The 17186-nt window shown below is 38.4% G+C and overlaps 5 non-coding genes across 5 annotated transcripts; 1 reads left to right on the top strand and 4 right to left on the bottom strand.

The window, feature by feature from the left end:
* Nucleotides 1–715: 715 nt before the first annotated feature.
* Nucleotides 716–787, bottom strand: Trnap-agg (transfer RNA proline (anticodon AGG)). The gene has a single exon. It is a non-coding gene; the product is annotated as a tRNA-Pro (tRNA).
* A 482-nt stretch (nt 788–1269) lies between these two features.
* Trnav-cac (transfer RNA valine (anticodon CAC)) lies at nt 1270–1342 on the bottom strand. Its single transcript has one exon. It is a non-coding gene; the product is annotated as a tRNA-Val (tRNA).
* A 626-nt stretch (nt 1343–1968) lies between these two features.
* Trnat-agu (transfer RNA threonine (anticodon AGU)) lies at nt 1969–2042 on the bottom strand. The gene has a single exon. It is a non-coding gene; the product is annotated as a tRNA-Thr (tRNA).
* A 7653-nt stretch (nt 2043–9695) lies between these two features.
* Trnap-ugg (transfer RNA proline (anticodon UGG)) lies at nt 9696–9767 on the bottom strand. Its single transcript has one exon. It is a non-coding gene; the product is annotated as a tRNA-Pro (tRNA).
* A 3135-nt stretch (nt 9768–12902) lies between these two features.
* On the top strand, nt 12903–12976 carry Trnan-guu (transfer RNA asparagine (anticodon GUU)). Its single transcript has one exon. It is a non-coding gene; the product is annotated as a tRNA-Asn (tRNA).
* The last annotated feature ends 4210 nt before the right edge of the window (nt 12977–17186 follow it).

Raw genomic sequence — 17186 nt, 5'->3', positions numbered from 1 at the left:
CAAGGGTACATGTAAATACGTCAATGCGTTTGCCGTGGAACAGTGTCTTGGTGTTTTGGTAAACCCTTTTTCTATCAGTTAACACTCTTTTTAGTGTTGCCTTAAAGTTATGTTACTTCACGACGCTAAAGAAAGAATCGATTTTAAAGGTGCCAACACTTTCTTTCTTTTGTAACTTAGGAGGAATATAGCTTCAAATCCAAAAGCACAAGTAAAGGATACGTCTAGCATCTTTTTACTAAAAGTTTTCATCGCACTTTGTGAGCAAGTTGATGATGTCTTACAGGTTGGCTGTATAGAAAAGATAAAGACTTTTCTTTCCACCTTCGTATCCCTTAGTCCTTGAACAATGTTTGTGACCTGGAGTCAAAATATCTGGCGATGCACCGGGCTGGGGCAGTAAATTTCCAATGCGTAGCTTAAACTCAGTTTTTCTTGAGAAATTCAAACTTCCCAGTGCCGACAGATGACTGCGTGGTTGAAGAATTTCTAGAAAAGTGAAGAAATCATTAGAGTTGCCCCCTTTAAAATGGAAGACGGTCGGCCAGGCATTGAGATGGGGTTTCCTTCTTCCAAAAATTTGTTCCTCCAATATTTCCTCAATTACAGTTGGAGACCAAAGAGAGACAAAACATAGTAGGAAAAAAAACGCTTTATTTTTAGGTCTATGTAATAAAAAGTTCCTATTGAGACAATACAAAAATTGAATTACACGGGGCCTGTCCGGGAGTTGAACCCGGGACCTCTCGCACCCTAAGCGAGAATCATGCCACTAGACCAACAGGCCACTGCGTGTCCAAATGAACACACATTTTCGTCAAAATCTGCCTACAAACACATAGCACTTTCTGGCTTTCTCTACATATTGGTGACACAGAAAGCCGCAAAAGTTTAGAGCGAGCGAAAAATCTCTCTTAATCCCCACAAAATAAACAAACGCTTTTCATGTTACCATGCTCCCACCAATAGCGTCACCCACAATTCCTTGATTTGCTCTTACGAAGTGCTTACGCTCGAAACGTCAGCACTGGAATATCTTTACTGTGGGAAAATTACCTTAACAACTCTGTTGATAAAGCCAAACATTTGTTTCCACTCCCCCACCGATGCAGCAACACTGTTTCTTGAGAAACTAACCCCCTTGGCCAGAATTTAATCTTTTATGTAGGAAAGGAATTCTGATACAAAACTAAAATATTGAGTGGAGCTTATTGCTTTTCTTTCGATCTTCACAAAATTATATATTATTTATAAAGAAAGAAAAATTACTGTTTCCGGCAGGACTTGAACCTGCGACCTTCCGCGTGTGAGGCGGACGTGATAACCACTACACTACGGAAACCATCTTAATAAAGGAGAGTATTTATTGGCAAGACTAAGTATTTCTCATTGACTCATCTTCTCAAAGTGGTCGATTGAAGAAATGACATTCGTAGTTTTTATAAACTTAATTGGATTTTGAGCGGACATTAAGGCTTTATAATGACGGCTAGTTGGGGGAAAATATATACCTTATTGGGCGCAGTCGCGAAGCGACGGAGTAAAACGAGTACGAATACAACGGGATCAGTTCAAACAGTTAGTTATTCGAACTGTAAATAAAAGAAATGTTTTCTAAGCGCGCGCTCTTCTTGTTTCAGTTCTTTCACGGAGATTCTTTGCTGCTGATCAGAAAATCTTAAGTGGGATAATAAGTCCAATTAACAGTGACTTTTTTTATTGCCGTACGTCCAAGGAACGTAAGGTTCGACCAACTGATAGGGAGTTTCACTCTAGTACCAATAAACCATTTTTTTAACGTCGTCTTTCCATGTTAAAAGACCGAGCTGAAAACGTTCAACGAGTAAGTATGGAAACGTTTCATGGTAATAGTATATTCTTTGTTTTTTATACAAAGTGGTAAAAAAAAAAAGGCTACTTGCAATTTTCCATCCAAAGCGACACAGGGGTAAGATAAAAGGAGATTCCAGGCACCGATGGGATTTGAACCCATGACCCCCTGTTTACTAGAGAGGCGCTCTAACCAACTGAGCTACGACGCCGTGTGTGAAAGAAGGCGGCACTGAAAAACGTTATGAAATGATTGGTAATTAGCCGTGTCAAATAAAGAGATAAACTGCCAGTTTTTTCAACATTTGCTCTTCAATTTTTTTTGCAGCTATTTTAATGTTGGTGTAATGATTCAATTAGCGATGATTTTTTTGTAACGTAATAAAAACTAGATTTAATGTAGACTTCCAGAGAATCTTCAGCATTTCCTTTATTTTACTTTTACTTAGCTTTAAGAGTGTTTCGTCTAACTGTATTCTCTTCCTCAATTAAGGAATTATGCGAGGAGAGGAAGGGCAAAATGACAATCAGTGAATCAGTGAACTTTAAATTGGTGTTGAGAAAAATAAAAAGACGCCGTGTGGAGAATCCGGGTATCGATCCCGGTACCTCCCGCATGCTAAGCGGGCGCTTTACCACTTGAGCTAATCCCCCGAAATTGAAAATCGCTCTATTAGCGTCATAATCTACCTAGAAACACATAGCACTCCCTGGCTTTCTTTTCATATTTGTGAAACGAAAAGCCGCAAAAGTTTTCAGTGAGCGAAAAATCTCTCTTAATCCCCCAAAAATAAACAAACGCTTTTCATGTTACCATGCTCCCGCCAATGGCGTCACCCACAATTCTTTGATTTGCTGTTACGGAGGGTTTACGCTTGAAACGTCAGCAGTTGAATCTCTTTATGTTGACCAAATTACTTTATCAACTCTTTCAACTCGTTTCCACTTCCCGTCGATGCAGCAGCACTGAGAAAGAAAGAAACTAACCCCCTTAGCCAGAATTTAATCTTTTATATAGGAAATGAATTCTGATACAAAACTAAAATATTGAATGGAGCTTATTGCTTTTCTTTCGATCTTTACAAAATTATATGTTATTTATAAAGAAAGAAAAATTACTGTTTCCGACAGGACTTGAACCTGCGACTTTGCGCGTGTGAGGCGTGAAAGCATTTCTTGGCAAGAATAGTGTTTCTCATTGACTTACCTTCTGGATGTGATGGATTGAAGAAGTGACATGTGTGGTTTTAAATTTGTAATTTGAGGAAATCACATTTATAGTTGTTACAAGTGTAATTTGAGAAAATCACATTTTTTAGCGGAGCTTCGAGCGCGCCGAAGGCGTGCGCGCAGAGCCCCATTGATAAGAAACTGCGTTTTAGAAAAACGACAAAATACAACGTCAATTTATGTGACCAATAGCGGGGGAAAGAGCAAGGTGACTGGGGGTGGGAGAAACAAATCGACTGGCACATCATCAGAATCTTGAAACGAAATTATTTTACTCCGATCCGACGCGACGGAACATTGGATTTTTTATCTTGAAGTGAAACGTTCCGCTCACTTAACGTTGTAAAACGAGCGAAAAATTCAACAATGGAATAAAAGGAGTGGTTATTCTCCGAAGAGGCGAGTATATTTATGCGATACTGTTGACAAAACTTTTCTGGTTATTTGCTGAGTTTGCAAGATATTGATTTCTTGCAGTGTTGAAACGCATTTTAACTAAGATATAGCTAAATACTGCTAAATTTTCGAGCAGTATTTTGAGCTCACTTTTTCGGTCCATGTTCATTATTTCCCTTGGAATCTTATTTTATTTTCTAATCTCGTCCCAATTTTGCCTTCCAGCAGCTACAGAAAGGGCAACACCACTAGCGGCGGAAGAAACAAATGGACTCTTTTCAGAGGCGGCTCATCTTAACAGCGGCCGAATCTTGAAGAGAAATTATTTTACTCTAATCCGGAGCGACGAAACGTACGTTGATTTTTCCCCTTTAAGTGAAACTTTTCACTCACTTAACGTTGTAAAACACCGAAAAAATCAGCAGTCGAATAAAAGGACTTGTTATTCTCTATGGGGACGAGTAAATTCATGTGATTTTGTTCACAAAACTTTGCTGTTTTGCAAGATATTGTTTTTCTTGCAGTGTTGACACTGCAACTTGCGTATCTTAAGCTTAATACTGCTAACTTCAAAGCAGTCTTTTGAGCTCATTTTTCGTTTAATGTTCGTTATTTCCCTTCAAGTTTTATCTTTTTAATCTCATCCCATTTTGCTTCATTTACGAAAATTTGATTCTCAGCTAAAATACTCAATCAAACAAACGTCTCGCTGCAACACTTTCGTTGGGATAAACTTAACTGGCAAGTTTTTGTCGCATATATTCCTAATTTTAGCATTTATTTGTGACAATTTTGACAGAGAACAAACAAAAATACTTAAAACAATAGGATATAACGGCAAAGATTAAGATGTGTGAGTAATTTTCAATGAAAGTCTTTTCAAAGAGCGGTAAAAGCGAAATGTAAAATTAAAGTGTGATTTTATTTTCATCATTTCAAAGCTTACGCAAAACATTTATTCGCTTATGGTTGTGCAAATTTTTCGAAGACCCCTGTTTAGTTTATTTCTGTTCTAATTGCTATGAATTATTACAGCTTGTTTTTTTCCAAGATATATGGTTAGCGTAGCCTTTTTCGCAGAGGTTTACGTAAGGCTTTCTTGATAAGCAAAATTTACCAGACATTGACAGTGCTACGAAGCGCGCATTCTGTTCACAAACCGGTTCGCCTGAATCACCTTAAAAAGGAAAAGAATTTATAACAAAAGAAAATGCAAATATCGTTTGGAGTCCATTGAACAAAGCTCTATGTAAATATCACTTTAAGGATGAAGAAAACTATCGTAATTCGATAAATAGCCGGTCCCGTCCTGAATATTTACTTACAGTATACATAATATTTTGATATTTTTTTGTCTTTTTTGGACGCCCGACTCACAAAATCATGTAGCTTAGAATGTCAGTTCTACTGAAATGGGTTTTTGGGGTTCAAAAGAATACCTTACTACCTTGTATAACAGGTCGTATTTTTATTCGCATGAGGCCAAGTAGAATTAATGATTAATTTCAAGCGCATTTTAAAATTTCCCAAATTGGGCGACGAGGACAATTGCGAAGACTTTGAAAATACAAGTGAAAATTAGTCTTTAATCTACGAGGAATAATTGCAACTACGCTTTTATAACAAATTAGGTAAAATTTTCTTAAAACAATCAAGGAACTTTGTAAAACAGTCAGTAAAACACTCACCGTAAGCAAGCAAACAAACAAATTATTTAATTTGTTCGTAGCGTACAAAATAAACAAAACTGTCGAGAAGAAATACCATTATACACATGTAGTTAAGAGAAAATACAAGTTTAATTCACGAGCAAACTAACAAAGATAAAACCTAATGTCAAGCATGAATTAATTTTTCAACTGCGCTGTGAAGCTTATTACCGCTTGAAAATCACACGAAAATAGATCGATAAATAGCAAACGGTGGATCCAAAGAAAGAACTTACGGAGTAATTTCTTTTACTGAATTTGACCTTCTCCTTCCTCCCATAAAAAGGACAGTGTTATGCTCGGTTCATGTCTGTTATCATTCGTTGTCAGAAGAAGTAGCGAGGTGAAAGCACTTAGCCGCAATGACTGAATCAGTCAGTTTCTCAACCAAACAAATATCAATCCGATCCGAGTTTTTAGCTTTGAGACAAAAAATCGTTTGCTGTTCCTTGTGAGAGACACGACAACTTAACCTTTAGGAATTTCCTTTCTAGCTGTAACACTTGATTTCCTTGTATTTTTGGTACAGACAACCCGGCTTAAAGATTCGAAATCCAAAGAACCTCAAGGAAGTTGTTGTTTTTGGACACAAAATGAAGAAACCAACAAAATGTAGAACTGGCGTGCTCAACCAATAAGGAGAGAGTATTTTCGCCGCTTGACCAATCAGGAGTAAGTAATTTTGTCCTCGGTGAAAGGAAAATTAAGAAAGAATGCCCTGTGTTACAACAAATCCGCATTCAATAATTTTGCCCTCTGTATTACATTATTAGCGGAGCTCCGCACGCTGAAGGCGCGCGCGCGGAGCCTCATTGATAAAAGATTTTGGTATACCCATGAAAGCGAAAAAATTTTGGTTATGACGTCACTTTCCGACCGTCTGTCGTATGTCCACCCCTCTATGTAAGCTATTGTGAAATGCCACACTCAACCTGTGCGGCAACCTGCGTTTTATTTCAGCGGGAAGTGTGATGGCTTACTTCTTTAAGAAAAACAAACGAGAATTTTGAAGAGCACTAATTTCCTGTTTTCGTTGAATATGTTGTCAAACTACATATGTCGAGAAAGCAGGCGACTAATAAGCAAATTTGAAACCCGACAGCCACGAACAAGCAGGCGAAATGTCAGTTGAAACAAACATGTGGTGAGCTGGGTGAGTAAGCCACGCGCAAGTCGCATAGTCGCAAATGCATTTTTGCAGGCTATTTCTTATATTAAAATATGAAATCCTTATTAACAAAGATTTGCTGATATATAGACAAGCAAAAATTAAGGATGAAATTGAACGACTTTCCGTTGTCGTCATGACACCATTATCAACTTTGGAAAAAGCTTATTACTCGCAGCTTGAATCCGATCGTGTCTGATGACCCAGTTGAGACCCTGCCAGATCCGCAAAAACGAAGTATATCCACCACAAAGGCAAGAAGCCTCTAAAGTCACTGCTGAAAATCACTCACCAGTTAAAGCCATAATATTTTCATCGCAAAATGAGGCAAATGATCCGGTGCGACAAGAGATCATCCTCATTTTCTCTTGATGTCGTGATCATTTTGCAGAAGTCTGGATACCTACGCTAGTTATTTTTTGTGACTGAAATTCGTTGATCACATATCAACGATGTCGGAGATGTGGAAAGACATCTCATCACAGCTGTTTATGTTCGTACCACTAAAGGAAACTATACAGATACACACTAACAAGGCCTTCAGAGGCAACAGGTTCCATTTCAACCTCAGCAGAACCGACACTGTTGATCTTCTCAGAGCACTGAGCCACCAAGGGGCAGATTTCTTTGTTTAATGGACAATAATTCAAACATACCGATGGCGTGGCCATGGGTTCCCCACTTGGTTCCCTTCTAGATCATATTTTTGTTGCCCCATTGAAGAATCCATTTAAGGCGATGTCTTTAAAATGCCGTCATTCCGTGCAAGAGGTGCGTTGATTATACACTGGTTATAAATGATCGGACATAGCATCAGCGGCTATTTTCTTTTTCAAATTCTGAACCAGTGCCACAATTCAGTTAAGCTCACCATGGAAGTATAGAACCGTTACGTTCTTCCCTGCGTCAGTGGGAACGTAGCTGCTAAGTTAAAGCTGATCGAATGGAGATCAAGCTGTACATAAAATCAGGGTACTGTATAATGCAGTACCAGAGTCTCGTCGATATGTTCTATAAATCAGGACTGTTTAATAAAATCATCCCTCATCGCCGCGCTTATCGTTTATCTACATTTTGGCAAGTGTTTCTGAAGAAGGTGATCGCTTGACAGCACTGCTCACTTGGCAGAAATTACATTAACCTATTCAACTCCACCAAACGTCCCCGAACCATGAACCATTCGGTTAACAAATGCATCTGGGGGTTGATTTCTGAAGAAACTGTGGTGCTGCGTCGGTGGACAATGGAAACGAATAATAATACTTTTATTCATCACGTTTGGCGAAAGAATTACGGTAATATTACAATAAAAAGGAAAGAAATTGAAAACACGACATGTATATATATACAGTCAAAATATGTCAAGTTAAATTAAGTTGAGTTAAGTCAAGTTAAGAATAGCACCTTTAGGAATAAACGATTGTTTGTGCCTGGTAGTGCGTGATACAGGTATTCTGAGGTGCGCTGGGTTCGTCGTACAAGATCTTAGGTTATGGCCATGATCCACAGCCTTGTCTAAAAAAAGTTGGCAAGGATGCGCTTCGGAGAATAGAATACGTTTAAATTCTTTCCTCGTCAATTTCTGACGCCTAGTTACTAGTGACTCAACAGTATCCCTAGGGAGTCCTATGAAATTTACACATCTATTCTGCACTCTCTGTAGATCTTCTTCGAGGTAAATGGGCAGCCCTCCCCAAAAAAGACGAGGCATATTCTAACAAAAGTCTAATCTTAGTGATGTAATAGTGAATGTTTCGCTTTATCAAGTAGAGTGTTGATAAGGTAGTTTGACCACTTTAAAGAGATTGACGTTTCCAGCGTTAGCCCTCGCCAGAGCAAATCATGGAATTTTGGGTTGTATGTGGTTTATATAGTGAGCAGTGGAGCTACGTTGTTGGTGGGAGCATGGTCAACGTGAAAAACAAGAATAAATTAGTCCAACGAAAAGCGATTGTTGATTCCGTGGGGATTAAGAATGCCAATTTGCCGTGAAAGATAACTTTTATTCATTTTTCTGCTTTCTGTGCTACCACGATGAAGAGAAATTCCACAGACTGTCGTATGTTTATAAGAATATTTAATAGTTAGGGCGGGTTACGTATCGAGCGACTGGTTTGGATGCATCCATGTCATTTCTTTCAACGTCTCAAAGATGTTCGCGAAATCGCTCTTCTAATTTCCTTCCTGTCTCACCAAGGTTTGACGTTTTGCATAAAGTGCATTTCATGCAATGGATAAGAGCGGAGGTTCATGTAAAAGATCAGTGCTTTTAATAGATCGCTTGCATGGGTGCCGAAATTTTGTCCACGAAGTGAATGAAAGGGCAAGTTTTACATCGTGCTCGCGCATTTGAGAGCCGAACGAAATAACCGACTCTGCACACAGAAACATGCCTTAAAGGCAGTGTTATATACTGAGTTTTATGCAGAGCGTTATTTCTACACTTTATACAGAAGGAAACGGCTAAAGGCCCGTTTAAACGGTTTCAACATTTGTTTCAACACGCATTCAACACTTTGTTGAACCAACTGTTGGGAGCGTTTGAACAGGTCATTCAACATTGTTGAAGGCGCGTTGAATCAAATTTAAATCCGTTTAAACTTTCATTCAACATCCACAAAACATTTCATTTGTTCTCGAAAATGTTGAATGGTGTTGAAGCCGTTTGAACACTCCGTACAACATTTGTCCAACATTTGCCCAACATCCGTCCAACTTTTGTTGAACGAATGTTGGTCAAATTATGAAACCGTTTATACGGGTCTTAAGTATTCAACTTTTTGAACTATTTTGGAAACAAGATCGGTCAATGTTCGTTTAATTTGACAAGCGTTCAGCTATAAGAACTTATTTCTCCGAGTAGTTTAAAGAAGGGATCTCAGAACATTTCTGGTCTGAGGTGATAGGGAACGTCTTAGTGTCTGATAATTAGTTCGTGGTCATTCACCCGCTTTCATCACAGAGGATTTTCATACTTTGTGTCCCCTTCTTAAACAAATGATTAAAGAGAGGTTAGCAGGCTCATTTCTGGGTCCATGTGAATGCCTAACAACTCCTAGTTTGTAAAACATCTCCCTATTTTTTAATCGAATGGACAGAATGCTTACAATTGCAAGCTTACCACACTGTTCGTTATTTGTCTTTATTAAATGGGAAGTTAAAGTTCACAGAAATGGTATGTATCCAAATGCTAAAATATCTGGAATTGGCGCGTTTCGAAAAATAATATGTTTACTTTCACAACGAAAACACTCTGCTGTAACAACACAAAATCACTCTATTGTTTTAAGTGGAGACTCCAGGTTTAGAAGCACAAAAAAGAAATCGATTGTTTTTGAGACAGCTCAAAATGTAATCACACTGGGCCTGTCCGGGAGTCGAACCCGGGACCTCTCGCACCCAAAGCGAGAATCATGCCACTAGACCAACAGGCCATTGCTGACAGACATGCATACATTTGTTATTATATAAAACAAATTTATCCCTGTTCGAGGTTTTCCTAAGGAAGTGTATTTCTTTTGGAACTTGGAGTAATTATATCGTCAGTTTTAAGTTTAATCTGCAGTTCCTTTAAATCTGGAATACATCACCTTCGCCGCTTCTGGTCTTAGAAATGGAGATAAATTTATCTTCTAACATTTTATGCTGTGTAGTATGGCTGTATGTTTTTGGAGTTATGCTGTATCTTGACGAGCTCGCAGGGAGAGTCAAATGCAAACAACGCCAAGTAAAAACATTCAGCGATACCACACGCCAAAACATGTATAATAAGAGGGTTATCATCGAACCTAGCATTTTATGATAAAATATCAAGAATAGTTGAAATCGAAACGGGTTGAGTTAGCGCGTTGGAAAACTGGATTTTACTGTACAAATAACTAACTGTACGAATATTCTGGCTTATTAATCAACTCCACCAAGTACTGTTTGAATAATGCGCGAAACCGAGTTCGAATACGGCACGATCAGTTCAGTTAGTTATTCGAAGTGTAAAAAAAAAAAGGTTTTCTAACAAGGGCGCGCTCTTCTTGTTTTTTATTTATTTATTTATTTATTTAATTCAATATTTATCCAGGGGCATCCAATTTAGCAGAGTTAGTTTAAATGGAGCCCTGACAAAGCACAAGACAAAACACAAAACATTTAAACAAAAAAAACAAAAACAAAAAAAACAAAAAACAAAAACTAGACAAATAATTAAGTTATAAATGCAGCATGTACCGCGGGCGTTACCACTTAAGATGGCACTTTATTTTGGTTTTAAAATATTAAGTGGGATAAAAAGACCGATTAACCGTGACTTTATCATTCCTGTACTTCCAAGGAACGTAAGGTTCGACTAACTGATAGGGAGTTTCACTGTTACCAATAAACCATTTTCTAACGTCGTCCGGCTTTCCATGTTAAAAGACCGAGCTCAAAATGTTCAACAAGTAGACATTGACACGTTTCATGGTAACAGTGTATTCTTCGTACAGTTTAACCATAAAAAGGGTAAAAAACAAGGCTACTTGCAAATTTCCATCCAAAGCGAAACAGGGGTAAGATAAAAGGAAATTCCAGGCATTTGTGGATTTGAACCCATGACCTCCTTTTTACTAGACATGCGCTCTAACCAACTGAGCTACGGCGCCATGTGTGAGAGATGGCGGTACTTAAAAACTTTATGAAATGTCAAATGTCAAATGTAGATCTGAATTTTCAGTTCTTTCAATATTTGCTCTTAATTTTTTTGCAGCCATTTTAATGTTAGTGTAATGATTCGATTATAGATGATTGTTTTTTTAAATATAATAAAAAATTAATGCAGAGTTCCTCAGAATCTTCAACATTCCCCCCGGGTTATATTTCCTTATAGAATTAAAAAGTGGTTCGTCTAACTGTATTCTCTTCCTCAATTAAGGAATTATGTGAGGAGAGGAAGGGCAAAATGACAATTTGAACTGTAAATTGTTGTTGAGAAAAATAAAAAAACCGCCGTGTGGAGAATCCGGGTATCGATCCCGGTACCTCCCGCATGCTAAGCTGGCGCTCTACCACTTGAGCTAATTCCCCGAGATACACCATTCACTGTTTCTCGACAAGACTATTGGCTAAGGAGTACGACTGAAAGTTGGCCGAGTTCTAGTCTTCTTATCTAACACCTGAAAAATTTTTTAAGCCTAAAACTTACTCGGTCGTCAAAAAGAACTATTATCCTAACGGCTTGTAATCTAAAAGAAAAATCTAAAAGAAACAGTCTATGTAAATTGAGAGTTTTCGACTGAACCCTGCTGACTTGAACTTTGTTAACTCGAACTCCTCGCCAATTAGATCTCATTTTACTTTTCCTTAGCTCAAATTTGCCTCGATAACTCGAATTCTATTTAAAACATTTCGGTCGCTAAACCTCAAAATGTGAGAACATAGGTTATTGACGTATAACGTGATTGTAGTGTATGGAGTCGTCGTTAAGTAGATCTCAGCCTTTATTTTGTCCTGAATATCTTATTAACATTTTTTTCTAAAATTCCCTAACGAAACGATCTTATGTAAATGCTCTTTAAAACAAACGTATTGCACCATAGTTACTCGTAATTGTGAAAGAATAAATTATTAACAGCATACTTGAAGTTCAATAACAACCCGGCTAACTTGAACTACTTTTTTTTCGTTAGAAGTTCGAGTTAGCGTGGTTGTACTGTCTTTGTGCTTTATTTTAGCCTTAAAATCGAAGCCACCTAAGAAGCTCATTATGTACGCTTATAGTAGGGTGTTTTGTGAGGATAAAAGATCTTTGGGCAGAAGTGAGATTTTGACGAAAAAGTGCATTAATAACTAAAATTAGCCCATAAATTTGATTCTTTATTTAGTTTAAAACGCCCTCACAGATTTTCCTAAGTTCGCTCACAAGTTGTCCAGGTCAGTTGAGTCGTTCATATCGTGAAAGTTTCGTTGGAAAATGTCTAACCAATTTCGAGATAATAGACTTTAGTTGAAATGAAGGGCTTTGCGTTATCGATTTTATCGTAGCAGCTATCGGTTGGAACCTAAAAGAAAATAAAATCATAGGTTGAAAAGATAGTGCAGTACGAGGAAAATCGAAGCATACTCTCTATCAAGGCCAGAAAAACTGTTGTGAGTCTCCGTAAGGTTAGGGAGGGATACACATGAAAAACTTCCCCCTTTTTGATAATTCTTCACGTATTTGATTCAAGTCCAAACTATGAACAACCATCGGTACATCCTTTAAAAAAGTTTTGTGACATGTGAAAAAAAGTTTGAGGTCCCAAACGCTATCTGTAATTTGATACTCATCATGGAATTGTACCACCTTTTGGGCGCTGCCAATGTTTGGTTAAGAAAAGGTAACTCCTGCTAGATGTGATTAAAACAAATGTTGTTTACATCGTTTTAAAGAAGAGAGATTGCTTCATTAGAAGAGCAGTAATAACTAATAGTTTTCTTTTTAGCACGAGGGAGGGATTCATTGTTGATCGGAGAAAATTACCCGAGAATGTCAGAATCTCTTAGTTCCCTGAAGCGTCGTTTATCAGCCAACTCTTCTTTTTGGGTTAATCTTTCAACATGTCTCCGTGGCGCAATCGGTTAGCGCGTTCGGCTGTTAACCGAAAGGTTGGTGGTTCAAGCCCACCCGGGGACGATACTTTTGGCATTACTGTTTTTTTTTCTGGTGCTTCACTGGAACAGAGAAATAATGAAAAATCACGTTTCTAGTCACAATTGTTTTTTAGGTCCTAATTGGGTGCGTCGCAGAATGTTATAGCAACTCGCTGATTTTCACACAGAATCGATTCAAATCATTATTTCTTTTATTGAAGTGGCGAGCGAGTTCCCAGCAGTAGACAAATTTTACCGAAAAGCGAATATTCCGATCCAGGCCTTATAGGGTTACTCGTGAACGCAAGAGTGGTATTCCTTTCCCTTCTGACCTGCTGTCCTGTATATTTCTCGGCAAGTACGTACAGTCAGTTTTTTGATCAGCCTGCGTTTTATGTCTCTCAACTGGAAAATTGACTTAAACATTTGAGCATTAATTAGTTGAAATGTGCTTCTGTTCCCGAAACGTGGCGAAACAAATCAAAAAGATTATATGCTGGACTGACACTGTCATCCACCTTTTGCAACCAATGTTCTTCTTCGACAACGTTACCTATGAAAAGAAAATATTTAAGTTAAGGATTAAACGCCTGTAGCACTGATCAAAGGGTGTTCGATTCTGGCGGGAAATTTTTTATGTTCGGCGTTTGGCCAACTAATTCTGAAGGAAACATGATGGATGAATCGCTTGTGTTTTTTCATATTGGTGGTTCATCTTAGCGGAAGATATATATACTCAACCCCTTCATGAGCTGCTTCCACCCCAGCGATCAAGACGCCTTGCATCCTGCCACGTGTCAGAACTGAACGTCATAAACGCTGTTTTGTGAATAGATGCCTTTCCAATTTTATCTAACTGTCTTGTAAATAGTTTGTGATTAATTCTTTTTTATAGTAGTTAGTTATATGAAATTGCAAGTCCAGACGTATGACTCTGGGTATGTTTCTTTTGGCATTTGTTAATAAAGAATTCATTTCAAGTTTAGACAACCGTAGTGATAATATAAGCTCTAGATCCTCAAAATTATATAAAAAATTTCAGTCATTCTTTATTCGATATGTGTAACCTATAAAGGTCTTGGAAACTACTCCCTTCACTGGTCTCAGATGTCCAAAATGATCATGCCCTCCCTTTGTAAAAAAAAAACTTTCTTTTTCTTTTCAAAAAAACCAAGAAGATGTTTGCTCCGGTCCACACGAGGCTATTATGATTAAAAAACATTGAAAAAAAAATTACGTTAAAAAAAAAAAATCACTCATCATTTCAATTCTAAATATTTGAATTCCAACCAGTAGATGTGTCTGGTCCGTTAGCTCAGTCGGTAGAGCGTGGTGCTGATAACGCCAAGGTCGTAATCAAAAGAAAAGAGAATATTTGAGTTAAGGAACAGCAAACACCTGCAGCATTGATCAAAGGGTTTTCGATTCTGCCGAGAAATTTTTTGTGTTCGTTTGGCCAACTCAAGAATTCTGAAATGAACATGACAAAGATTTTGACTATGTTGTTGGATGGATGAATCGCTTGGGTTTTTTCGTATTTGTGGTTCATCTTACCGGAACATTTATATATAAGTTTAGGCAATCATAGTGATAACATAAGCTCTCGATCCTCAAAAGTAGAAAATTTCAGTCAATCTCCATTCGATATGTGTAACCTATAAAGGTTTTGGAAATTACTTCCTTCACCGGTCACAGATGTCCAAAATGACGGCATGTTTTTTCCAACCTAGAACTGGAAAAATCTGCGAATTCCCTTTTCTAAGTCAGAGGCAGGCACATGTTGCCACCACACCAGCTATATTCGTTAGTCCTCCGGTGAGTGTTTTTGGTTTTGCTATTTTTGGCGGTGATTCATTTTCCCTGTAGTTATTACTTTAAAGAAAAGTTGCATTTTCAGGGGTTGGGGACTTTGCTCAAGTGGTAGAGCGCCCGCTTCGCATGCGGGAGGTACCGGGATCAATACCCGGATTCTCCATTTGTTGTTTTTTGTATAGTTTCCTTGGCATTGTTTTTAAACAATCGATCTTAAACAATAAACGAACAGGAGTACAAGTAAATAAGTCAATGCGTTTGCCGTGGAACAGTGTCTCGGTGTTTAGGTAAACCTTTTTTCTGTCAGTTAACACTCTTTTCAGTGTTGCCTTAAAGTTATATTACTTCACGACGCTAAGGAAAGAAGCGATTTTAAAGGTGCCAACTCTTTGTTTCTTTGGTAACTTAGGAGGACTGTAGCTTCAAATCTAACAGCACAAGTAAAGGATACGTCTAGCCTCTTTTTATTACTAGTTTTCATTGCACTTTGTGAAAAAGTTGATGATGTATTAAAGTGCCCATATCGGAATTTTTTTTATTCTCTTATCTGAATCTAAACATCACCCTAAGAACTTCAGTGAAAAATTTTTTCGATTTGCATAAAACGCGAATTTTTTATGAGTTATATAAGACGTTCAAATTTGCCGCCATTTTGGCCCACCATTCGCGTTAGTCTCCTCTCGGTTTAGCAAGAGCTGTGACGTACATTCAGGAACACGTGACTTCGGCCTTTCTCTTGATCTCACTGAAAACACTTGAAGTCGCGGTATTTCTGCACGTTTCTCGAAAATACCGGAAAGATGTGTTGCAGCGAGATGTGGAAACATCGAAGACGAAGCGAATGGAATAAGCATGCACAGGAGTCCTTTCTTTGGCACCACATGCCCGCAAAGACTGAGGAGGCGAAAGAAATGGATCGATTTTATGCTGGAGCGGAGGAAGATGTGGACGCGCGCCTGGAAAGACCTCGTCCTTGTGCTCGATGCACTTCAATGACGAGGATTTCACAAGGCTGATGAATTCAGGTTTAAACTTAAAACGTGAACTGGAGTAGGATGACATCGCGTTTGTGTTTATCCTTTAAAACAGCTAAGCGAAAGGAAGACGAAGACCAAGAGCCAACTTGGAAGAGGAGCAGGGAAAAGCGAATGGTAAGCTTTCGATACTGAATATTCACACCCGCTTGTGACATTCTAAGCGTTGTAACCTTCTGAGGTTTATAGTTTGACCTCACTGTTAACTCAGTCGCAAGCTTTATAAAATATGGCGTAATTGTTTTGGTATATATTCTCATAGATCGTGAGATCCGCGAAGTTTCGTTGAGACCAAGCTCTCAAAAAATACTAGCACAAATGCTACCACTGATGTAAATAGATCGATGCGAGAACAGTCGCACTCGGCGAACACCGAAAACATTGTAAACCACGATGTAGATAAGGTAGATAAACTGCAGGAAGAATTCAACGAGCTCAAACAAATATTGTACACACATGTGTTGCAGAATTCTGCAAACAATAAAAATGTTGAAAAGTATAACAGCGTTATCTCTGAAAACCTAACCACCACAACGGGGGTTCAAAATAAAAAACGGCACAAAACAAATAACAAGCGCAAAGAGCGCACAAAAAAAATTGACTAAAACGGATTGAGACACAAAGAGAAAAACACGAGAAATTCATAAAGAATTTTTCAAACAAACAACTTAGCGACAGCCTGTTAGCGTTATTTCTAAGGGGCTCAAATTTGTCCCGACACCGGTGACAGACACCAATTACATTAGACGCAAACTCTTGTGAGACTTCGAACATTTCGCAAGACGTATGCGCCCAAAAGATACAATGGATTTGGCAAACTGTGGGACAGTGACAAAAAGGAATTAACCTGTTCATTGGACAAGCTAACAACTTCCATCCTACAATTAAATTTACGGCCGAAATTTCAGGGAACTAGACAAGCTATTATTATCACATTTCAACACGTGTCTCTCCTGTAGTTCCGCGAGAACAATGTCGCTAGTCAGCGCTTCCCAATTGCCTTCGAGTTCCTTGCAGCAGTAGCACTCACTGATATTTGCTAGCAGATCACGGCTACAGTTACCACAAGTACATCTACATGGAAAATAATTCGTTCGAATGTATGTGAGTACTTGGCCATAGTTTTGACAGATGATAACGAAGAGCGCGTATGCAAAATGCAAGGTGGGAACTTTACCATTCACTAACACGCACTCTATTCTCCAAGCGTTTCGTTAAATCTTCTTTGAGTCGTCGCTTCTCCTCTTGTTCCTTGCGATATCTTTTTAGCCATTCTTCGTCTGCTATCGGCTCGTCCGCGTACGGTTCGAGTGTATCATCATCTTCACACGTATTACTTGTTTCGTGGACGCCATCTATCGCCTCGACTTCGACGCTTTCAAATTCGTCCTAGCTGCTTTCTTCAGC

This window comes from Pavona decussata, unplaced genomic scaffold (assembly GCF_977016875.1).
Source record: "Pavona decussata unplaced genomic scaffold, jaPavDecu1.1 SCAFFOLD_156, whole genome shotgun sequence".
NCBI lineage: Eukaryota > Metazoa > Cnidaria > Anthozoa > Scleractinia > Agariciidae > Pavona > Pavona decussata.
Note: the sequence above shows the minus strand (reverse complement) of the source record. Positions and strands in the feature narration are given on the sequence as shown.